The sequence below is a fragment of the Quercus suber genome, unplaced genomic scaffold (genome assembly GCF_002906115.3).
Source record: "Quercus suber isolate HL8 unplaced genomic scaffold, Cork oak 2.0 scaffold_16, whole genome shotgun sequence".
Lineage (NCBI taxonomy): Eukaryota > Viridiplantae > Streptophyta > Magnoliopsida > Fagales > Fagaceae > Quercus > Quercus suber.
The window spans coordinates 2,454,768-2,465,507 of NW_027069481.1; the positions used below are offsets into that span (position 1 = coordinate 2,454,768).

The window sequence follows — 10,740 nt, forward strand, 5'->3', positions numbered from 1 at the left end:
GACAGAGTCAGAATGATCTTTAGACGAGCGCCAAGGTGGTTAGTTTCTGGGGATGACAAATGGATTCACGTTCAAATGATGGCAGATGAAGTTCGAATCCACCCTCGGAGCTTCGTACACATTCCAAGCGAATACATCAACGTTCCTCTTGAGAAATTCCACCAACTCCTCCTTCTCTTGAGGTGGTAGCTGAGCTCCAATCTGAAAAAACTTCTTCAGATCATCACTTATAGAAAATTTCTCTAAATCTTCACATTTGTCCTCCTCGACTGGCCCCTTCATAGGCAGTGCCAGAGATTTTGATTGTTATAAGCCTCCCTTAGCAGAGGCCGAGGGCTTAGTTGCAGGCTGATGCAAAATTGCAGACATAAGGCATTGCCTAGTTATAGACTGATTCCCTACCAGCTCCTCAATCCAATCCCCTGATAGATATTTCATTTTCTGATGCAGAGTTGAAGAAATAGCCCCTAGGATATGAAGCTAGGGTCTGGCCACAATAGCCGTGTAGGTGGAATACGCATCCACCACAATGAATTCCACTTCAGCTACCTCTGATCCTGCCTGTATGGGTAACCTAATCTAGCTCTTTGGGATGTCAACTTTCCCATCAAAACTTACTAGAGGTGAATCATAGGCTGTCAGATTTTCAGGCTTTAAGTTCAGCCTTCTGTACAATTTTGATCCCTATACCAAAAGGTAGATAGACTTAGGTCCAAAAAGTCCAAAACAATGAATTTGTAGAGAATGTGTTGAAAAACTGGGATTTAATGAATCAGACAAATACTAAAGTAGATTTAGATGACAAGAGAATGAAAATAAACAGGTTTATGCTGAAGAAAATCGTTCTTGGCAAAGTTCCAGGAGATCTATTTTTATATATTTTTTTCGGGTTTGATTACAAAATCAGTTATTGATGCTACAGTATTTTTTTCTTAGTTTCACGATCCCCTTCTCCCATTGCCTCTTCCTTCTTTTATACTCTCGTTTCCTTTCATCTTTTTCCTCCACGTGTATGCTAGATGGCTGGTGTTGATACTTGTCCCATCAGCACCTCCCATAAGTCTTCATGTAGTAGCTGTAAAACTGAAAATCACTGTTCAGGTATCACTTCCACATTAATGTGGCCAGAGAGGTAGCTACAGTGCATTTAATGCAGTGATAGCATCTTTCTCCTTAGGTATTTTAGGACTTCCTCCTGTGCTGTATTTCTGCAATGCCTATCCATACCAACAGAGTTTCCTAGAACGTTCCCCCGAACTGCAGATCAATTCTTCTAACCTCGTTCTTGATTAGCCAAGGAGGCATTCATCCTCGGACCACCTTCCTAGGCCATTATGACCAAAACTAACTTCTTTATTTACTAACACGGACTCCCTTAACAATGTCTATTCTTGCTTGGACGATCCTTTGTCCTTGAATTGGGCCTCAGGCCCAACATCTACATGGATGATGAGCTTCTGGCCCAATACCCCTACAATAACACCATACTGTAGCAAGTTGCTACTCATTTATTATTATTATTTATTTCCCTTCCCTCTCTCCCCTCAAATCTCACTCTATGCTCTCCCTTAAAAAGAATTAAAAAAATGATAAAAAAATATTTTAATGAAGTGATAATTTTTTTTAAATTTTAATATTAAATATATTATAAAATAACGTGTTAAATAAATATAAAGTTAATTTTTTAAATGTCTAAGTGCTAAAATTTTTAAAACCCTGAGAATGCTCTCAGAGTTTCCTAAATGCCTTATGCCTGTGAAGAACGACCTGTATTGGCGGTTAAGTATATATGATGAGTTCCTCCCAAAATATATATATATATATATATATGATGAGTTCCGTGCTTTCTCGAAACAAATGAAATTCCTATTGACCTCATGACTTTGGGACCAAGACGTCGGTAAATTTTGTACGGCTGCCCCTATACACACGTGGAGGTTTAGGTAGCATTTACATCATCACAATTATTAATTATTTTATTAATCAAACGGTGGAGATAAAGAAGGGCCGACATACATTAGCGGCGGACCTCAATCATACGGTCCAGAGCACACGCCAATCTTATCACACAAATGTGAAAGCCGCATATTTAATCAGACGGGTAAAAAAGGAGTGAGAATCTAGTCATTGCTGTCTCCATTGAACCCAAAATCTTTGGCTTTTTTAATTTTATTTTATGATATTTGTCTTTGTTATAAAATGTGGGCATGTTTCAATATTCATTGCCTTTTGTTACTACTAGTACTATTTTACAATTTTATTTTATTTTATTTAATATAGAATTATTATATTTATCGTCAGTGATGCTGTTTTTTGTGACCGCCATATAAATTTTAATTAATTTATTTATTATATACACAGAATTATACTATTTAATTGTTTGTTTTTTGACCGCCTTATAAAATATTGTGCTATTGTAATCCTTTGGGTTTTTTTTCTCTTTTCTTCCTTAGACTTCTAATTCTTCCCACGCAGCAATATCTAGTCCCTTCCTCTGTTCTCTCTTTTCAGAAAGACACACTTTTTTTCTTTTACACTTCTAATCTTTGAAGGCGATTTCTTTTCAGCTCACTCAACCCCGTAAGGTTTTTTGTTTTGTTTTTTCAGTCTCTGATAATGAATTCGATTTTTGTTCTGGCTGGTCTGTTTTACAGCTTTCATTTTTTGTTTGGCTAATATGGTGTTTTTGTTTTTTGTGTTTCCAGATTCAATCTTGTAAAGTTTTGATTTGTTCCTGCGGAACTGGACAGGCTGACTATTGATAATCAAGAACAAGATAGTGTTGGGTTCGTGAAGGCCAATCATAAGCAAGTCATGGTATTTGTGCCAAACACAGTTAGTCCTGCTCACACTGAAAAAATCCTCTGTTTCTTTTTTATGATTTTGTTTGTGATTGTTTTTCTAATTGATGTTTGTGTTGGATAATCAGGTGAGTCCGATAAGCAGAATGGGGAACAATGATTTGGGTCCTCCATGGCTTAAACCAATGCTGAGAGCAAGTTACTTCAACCCCTGCTCTATTCATGGAGATTCCAATAAAAGTGAATGCAATATGTTCTGTTTGGATTGTATGGGGACTGCTCTTTGTTCCTACTGTTTGATCAATCACAAAGATCACCGTGTTGTTCAGGTTTTTTTTTTTTTTTTTTTTTTTCATCTTTATGTATAAAACTAAAACACACAATGATTTAGAAAATTTTCGAAGATATAGGTTCTCGTCTGCCGCATAAAGGCCAAGAGTATTAATGAACTTGCTTACATGCTTAATGGCACTTCCCTTTCTGCCATCATATTGCACGAAAACTCGTGGTTCTTACCTCTCTGGGTATGGCTTTCTGAGTATTCTTAGTGGATAAGGAGGTCTTTGTGCATAAAACCTTTCTTTGGGCACTCTAGCCCTCTTCTACTCTAGGAGATCTGCACTTCGGCCATAGTGATGAAACACTGTTCTGCATTCTACGAAGCACCTCCAACTGGTGTCTCCTTCTTGTCCTCCGCATGCTTGGGTCATGCTGGCTCCATTTTTCCTTCGTCTTGTCCGCTTTCATTTGATGGATTTCTTCCATCATCTGCTGTTATGAGTGTTGTAGCGACTGAAACACCTCGATAAAAACATTGGCATTCTCAGTGGGGATTCCTTGCTGTTGCTGGGGTTCAGCCCCCATTCTGTTGACACCTTTTGCCTTGTTAGGCTATTGTTGGTGAGGCGTTGTTGGCCTCGACTCTGCCTGCGAGGGCACAATACTCATGTTTCGTGTTGCCTTGGATCTTGGGGGCATGGTTTGTGAGGGCTTCCATCTTCTATCCCTCTATGTTTCCGAACTCTCTAGTGGATTCACCAATTTAAATGTGGTGAGCGTTGGGCTGCCTCCTGCCACACTACGGCCCAAAGGTTCTGCGTAGGAAAGTCAGGACCAGTCCAATTGCAACTCACCTTGAACTGGCTTGTGCACAAACTAAAGCCCTTTTGTTGAAACTTTGGTCACATGCCTATAGTAGATGACACTGTTACAAAAGAGTTATGGCAGGCAAGTATAATATAACAATAATAACGGATAAGCGCTTACTGTTAGTCAAACCAAGCAAAGAACTCCAAATTAAAGAAAAGAGCAACACGACAATAGAAAAATGCATTATAAGAAGAAATGATAATAATAATAATAAAAGAAAAGGTAACACCGATAATCAATAAGATTAAAGGAGAAAAGGTTAGTCTGTCGTGCTTAGTTGTATTATGGAACTAAGACCAAAGAGGGAACCACTTCCTCAATGTGGATAACCTCACAGGAAGATCCTGATGTAGAAATTACCCACTTTGAGAAGATGGGCCTAAATGGCTTATGCCTAAGAAATTCTTAATCCTTAATAGAGGGTAGGCTTTTAGAGGGAGAGAAGGGATTAGCCTATTGGTGCATGCCTACTATCACATTCTTGCCTATTCTCTATTTTTCTTTCTCATTGTTGTCCTTTTCTAGGTTTTATTACTCTACTTTTCCACTCTTTTCTTTTTAGTTCTTGCTTGTTCACAGGTGCATGTTGTTTTTCTGGTGTTATGGTGATATGATTGTTGTAATGTTCTATTACTTGTGAACGGCGGAGGCTCCTTATATACTTCTTGCCATGATTGGTTTTTACCATTTTACCTCTTAACCACTTTTGTCTGGGTGTGGGTGTCCTTCCAAACCACCCATTGGTCTGTCAGCTACCTAGCCACCAGCATTTACCTGTGCTGGCCGTGCCACATCCCATTACCAGACAAAGAAATCTATTTTGTTTGCTTGTTCATTGTGGCATTCCCATCTAGATAAGGATGGGTATTCTCTCTCACTATCCCTTATGGCATGCACTTAGTGATTCCAACTCATTTTTCCTCTTTTGGGTGGTATGTCATCCCAGCAGGATATTTCCCCCAAAAAAGTTTGAGCGGGAACCCTAGAGTAGGCTCCCCCTTCTCCCCACTGCTATACCATACCCTCTCTTACCTCTAACCCATTGCCTACCACTCTTGTATTGGCTGGGTACAAGTTGGTGGTGCCTAAGCCTTGTATGTGCTTCACTTTTGTGTTTGTCCAAAGCTTGTCTGTTGTTCATGCATTTGCCATGGCTTAGAGGTCTATCTGTGCGTTTTGCTACTCATTCTTGACCTTTTGTGGCGTGAATAGGTTTCTAAGCCTTCATTCTTTATGACTCGCTTTCTTCATTGGTTAGGCCTTGCTTGATTGTGGGCTTTTCTCCCTTTAACCCATTCTTTGCTCCTTTCATAGACTTGCTAGCATTTTTGCCATGCCATTATGTTATTCCTGCCATGGTATTGCTTGGTTTGTGCTTGCTAGGCCTCTTTTCGGACTTGTTGTACGCTTTCCCTTTTACTTAATTACAGTGGCCTAGTATTATCATTGGGCTTGCATTCATGCCACTTCGGGCCTTCTTGACCCATTCCATTGCTCACGGGCTTTCTTGGCCCATTTCTTCCTCCTTGGGCATCCTCAGCCTATTATAATTCTGCATTCCCATGGGCTTTTGCTTTTACTAAGTCTTTTAGGCTTCCCCAGCCCAAATTACCACATCCTTTACTTTTGGGGTTGATAGGCTTCCCATCAACCCCTTACTCACTTGACTCATTGCTTTGAGCCTCTTTGGCTGATTCTTGCTTACTTTCTATCTCATATAATGCCTATGGGTTTACTACTTCTTTCTCTGGACTCCTCTAGGCCCGTTGCTTCCTCTGATGCCCATTTATTATTTTCTTGGCCTATGATCCATTATTCTTGCCATTTGAGCTTAATGGTTTTTCTCCCAACTTACTAACTCTTTTCTTCCCATATTGTTGGGTTTCTTCCTGCTATTGGGCTTTTCTGCCAAAATGAGCATCAACACATGGTTATTTTAACAAGTCCATTTTAATTGGGTAAAATTTAGATACAATTCATTAAGTGCAGTACATTAATTAGGTTCTCCATCGACTTTTAGGCTATGCCAATTAGGTCATTGCCAAAAGGCCTATATGAAAGAAAGGCTTTACAAATTTAATTTGAAAATTAGTTTTACTAAATTGTGAATCAATAAAAATCCTATCTAATTGTTCTAAAATATATATTTTTTTAAAAAATTGTTGTAAGTGTGCCAAATTACCATTGATGATCAATTTCCTTTAACAATTCAAGGCTTAGAATTTTTGTAAACAAGTCCCTTGATCAATTTTAGTCAACCAATCACCTATAAAGCCAAACATCAAACAATCTCTCTCTCTCTCTCTCTCTCTCTCTCTCNATGTGAATTTAAAATTTTGTTTGGTTGGTTGGTTTTGTAGATAAGGCGTTCCTCGTACCACAACGTGGTGAGAGTCAATGAAATTCAGAAGTACATAGACATATCATGTGTTCAGACATACATTATCAACAGTGCAAAGATTGTGTTTTTGAATGAGAGGCCACAGCCTAGGCCTGGAAAAGGGTTACTAATACATGTGAGATTTGCTGTAGAAGTCTCCTTGATTCCTTCAGATTTTGCTCTTTGGGTTGCAAGGTTGGTGATTCATTCTCTCTTATTAATAATGTCCTTTTCTCTTTCTTTTTCTTTTTTTTTTTTTAATTTCATATACCTTTATTTGACTTTGCTTCTTTGTTTTATGTAGCTTGGTCCTCTAGGAATTGTCGCAGCTAGATTAGTTTTTTAAATTATATGATTCAAGAAAGAAGTTTCGATTTCTTGTTGATGTAATTTTGTGTAATTTGTCCTCCCCGTGAACTCTGATTTGGTGGGCAATTTCATGACTAATTTCAATAATATTATTTTGTTTGCTTAGTTCGTCTTTTGCTCTCACCTACTCTCTGTTTCTTTGGTGGCACTAGTATGCTTTTGTTGAATGTTTGAGTTGACTAATGTGTACCATGTTATTTTTGTCAGCTTGGGGCAATGAAGAGGGGAGTTCCAGACCTGACGTTTACACTGAGAATGAAGCACAATAGGGATTCATTTCATGGTGGTTCAGAATCTGACGAGTCATCTACTCCTAAGAAAATCCAGAGGACACTTATGTTCAACCGTTCGATGGTGGATAGCCCAGCAATTTCATCTGATGGACACTACAACTATGGCGGAGAGAGGTCTTATAGTTCTGGAGACGAAGCCATTACCAACATTTCTCCAGGAACTCCTCCAATTTTCAACCACCGCAATGCTAGGAGGAGAAAGGGTATACCTCACCGAGCACCATTTTGAGATTGCTCCCATCATAAAAGGAAAGTGATACTCTGTAAATGGTCAATAGTTAAAGTAATAAACTTTACAAGAATGAATCAATGTAACCAGAAGAAAAAAAAAAAGGAAAAAAAAAGGAAAAAAAGAAAAAGAAAAACTAAATGTGGAAAAAGTTATTTAACAAAAAAAAAAAAAAGACGTGGGAAAGGCTTGCAATAGGTAATGTCCTGTGAATAGGTAAAGAAAATATAGGTGTGTTTTTTAGTTTTTACAGCTGATATTTTATTTTATAAATTAGAGAAAATTTAGGATATTTATTGTTAGCCTTTACTTTGTACAGAGGATGACACATATGGGTCTTTGGTTGTTGAAAAGATATCAATAATGGAGTGGTATAATGCTAGCATATGTACAGAGAACATATTTTGTGCATGTAGATAGTTTTGTTTGCAAAAAGTTTATATTCTTCCGTGTGTGTGATTCGTGGTTTATCCCATTTGCGTTTTGATGCATCTTCATGTTGGAGAATTTGTGGAATTAAACATGCACATAAAATCATAAAACTTGATTTGTGGGACTTAAATATATATTTTAAAGTACATTAAAGTAACAGCACGAGTGGCTTTTTAATGTGAGATTCGATCATGTAGCAATTTGTGTGAAAGTATGAGCTGGCAATTGCGTATTTTAGGCATGATTTGTACTAATTTGGTACATTAAATTTTTGTCAATGGTGAACCAATGTCTTAAAATGTGAGTTAATAATATATATCTTCATACATGTTCATATATAATGAATGAAATGATAATAATATAATGAATGTAATGATAATGGTCCAAGGCATAGTGCTGATTATGATTTCCATTTAAGTAGAAAATATTGTGCTATTTGGACCGGTTTGTGATTCATATTCTTGGTCATAAAGTGGACTACTTTTTGATTATTAAATGTTGGGACATGGAGTATCTAGCCAGACAATTCAATTGTGTATGGTTCTTTAAACAGAGAAAGGCACCGCCTTAGCCTAATTCACCCGATGTGATAGCGTTTCTGATTTTTAATTTTTATATTGTTTTTCAAGATAAGAACCATTACTAGTGATCATCAACTTGGTAGTATGCGGATTACTTTTCTTTGCACTAAAAAATAAGTTGATTTTCTTGTCAATTTAAAGTTCCTTTAAGCTTTACCCCATAAAATGCTTCAAGTGGTGTGATTTTAATTTTAATTTTTTTTTTAAATTTTAAAAGGTCGTTATATTAATAATTAATGAGTGATTCTTGATTGATACGATGTAGCTTTGCGGTCACGTAGAGTGTTGGTTTGGTGTTTTATATTAGACTGAATATTTTTCTTAATTTTTAGTATTTGAAATTGGGCTTGAAATTTCGCTATCCATTGCCAAAGTTTGTGCGGATAGATCATAGAAATGGTTACATCTAACTAAAATGAGAAAAAACAAACGAGACTAGACAAAGGAAGTAAATATCATGTAAAGCTTGGGGAAACGTGAACCCCACAATGGACGAGAACAAAGACAACTCTAGTCAAGTACTCTAGATGCTCCACCATCTATTTCTCCATCTCTATTAATTTATCTTTGAATATTAGGAGGAGAGTATAATAAATAACTATTAATAATAGATACATAAACAAGTGGATTATTATGAGAGCCGTGAAGAATCCGAAAGGCTGCGTGTGACTCGATTCTCCTTCATCCTCTCCCATTTTTTAATTTTTTTTTTGGGCTTAATTGTCCATTTATTTCCTACCTTTCCTTTTCTTATCTTTTTCTTCTAGTAAAGGATGATATTATGATAATTCATAATTGTTTAATGAATTATTGGGGGCCCAATTGCTAGAGACCTCTTTATAAACATTGATGAGTATTGGGTGACGTTTCTGATGTAGAACTTAAAAACAAAAAACAAAAAACAAATCGAAAAATAAAATTAAATAAATAAAATCAAACTCAAACCAAAGCAGGTGGATGGAGGCTGATTTGTCTTCTTTCTTTGGTGCTTGCATGAGTCAGTCTCCTCTGAGGTGCTGCCACGTGTCATTCATTTCCATTCAATGATGAACACGTTTCACTTGGGCCCCTACATCTTATATTCTGACAAAAAAGGGTTCCATTTTATCTCCTAGAAATTCGAGAACAATAACATAAACCATAAGTACTGTGCCTATGTTTTTTCGATGAGATTTTGGATTGTTGTAGTGGGACACGGTGGCTGGGTGGGTGTCACTGTGGATAATGGAGTCTTTATTCCTCTTTCTTCTCTATTTATTTTCTTTCAAATTGTTCCATATACTAGTTTTTATTTTGTGTCTTTTTAATAAGATAAAAACAAAAATTACTCCACCGAAAGAAAACTAATAAAATTATCTACTTTTATGGTTCAGACTCTGAAGTTCAGAGTGTTGATAAGGCTTGCCTGTGGTGCTTGTTTGGCATCAGGCATGTCGTCATTTTTCTCTTTTTCATACCTATAGTTGTGTAACTTGTGCTGCAATGAATTTACATAACTCTCTCTCTCTCTCTCTCTCTCTCTCTCTCTCTCTCTCTCTCTCTCTCTCTCTCTCTCTCAATTTAAATTGGAAATTAGATTTTATCTTTCCTCACCTTACATGAACCATGATATTAGATTTTCTATATATGATTAATCTTGATTGGTCAGTATTTAATTTATAGAGTTATGTGATAATGTTGGGTTATAGATTGACCTCAATTAATTAATTAAATTACTTAAATTGATTAATTAGGTCAAATTACATGCAAATCATGGAGGAACAAATAAAATACCAAATAAACTAGAGTGTAGAAGAAATCAAATTTAACACGGTGATTTGTTTACTAATGGGGAAAACCTTATGTAAGGCAAAAACCCCACCGCTGAGTGAATTTCAGGTCACCACTTCCAAGAATCCACTAATCAAGAACAAGCGGTTACACGTATAAGGAATCTTGCTACTACCAAACCTATCCCAAAATACCAACCTATAGTTGAACCTTTGCTCCAATCCCCAATTGGACTTGATTTTGTAGAAGACTTCTTCCTTTACATGAATTCCAATACGTGACTAACTTCTTTGCACGAATCCAAGTATGTGACTAACTCTACAACAACCCTTTAATTGTTGTAGTTGATTTGCAATAGCTTTACTTATAAACATCAATAAGATCTTTAATTGTTGGTGCTAGAGACTTTGTTTGGTTACAGAACCCAAAGGCACACAAAATGCAACAATATCTCTTTCTTCTGTAGGAGGAGGCTAAGTTTCAATAAGAAAACTTTATGGAACTTTCTAGGGTTAGGGTTTTCTTTCTCCACCTCCTTATTTAAATAGAAGCTTAATGGGCCTTTAAAATGGGCTCTCTTATTCATATTAGGTTTACACAAACCCATAAACAAATAGCCAATTAGAATAAAACATTGTAGGCTAAATCTGAAATCCGTCAGCTCGATAGATCTAGAGGTATCAAGCTTCATTAAATTTTGATAGATCTATAGGTATTAGGACCTGCAGATTCAATT

General features: G+C 36.7%; 1 non-coding gene across 1 annotated transcript; it reads left to right on the forward strand.

Moving 5' to 3' along the window:
• The first annotated feature begins 2,351 nt into the window (after positions 1-2,351).
• On the forward strand, positions 2,352-7,667 carry LOC112029994 (protein RGF1 INDUCIBLE TRANSCRIPTION FACTOR 1). The gene is made up of 5 exons (XR_010632907.1): positions 2,352-2,580; positions 2,706-2,835; positions 2,930-3,130; positions 6,311-6,525; positions 6,907-7,667. It is a non-coding gene; the product is annotated as a protein RGF1 INDUCIBLE TRANSCRIPTION FACTOR 1 (transcript).
• Positions 7,668-10,740: the final 3,073 nt, after the last annotated feature.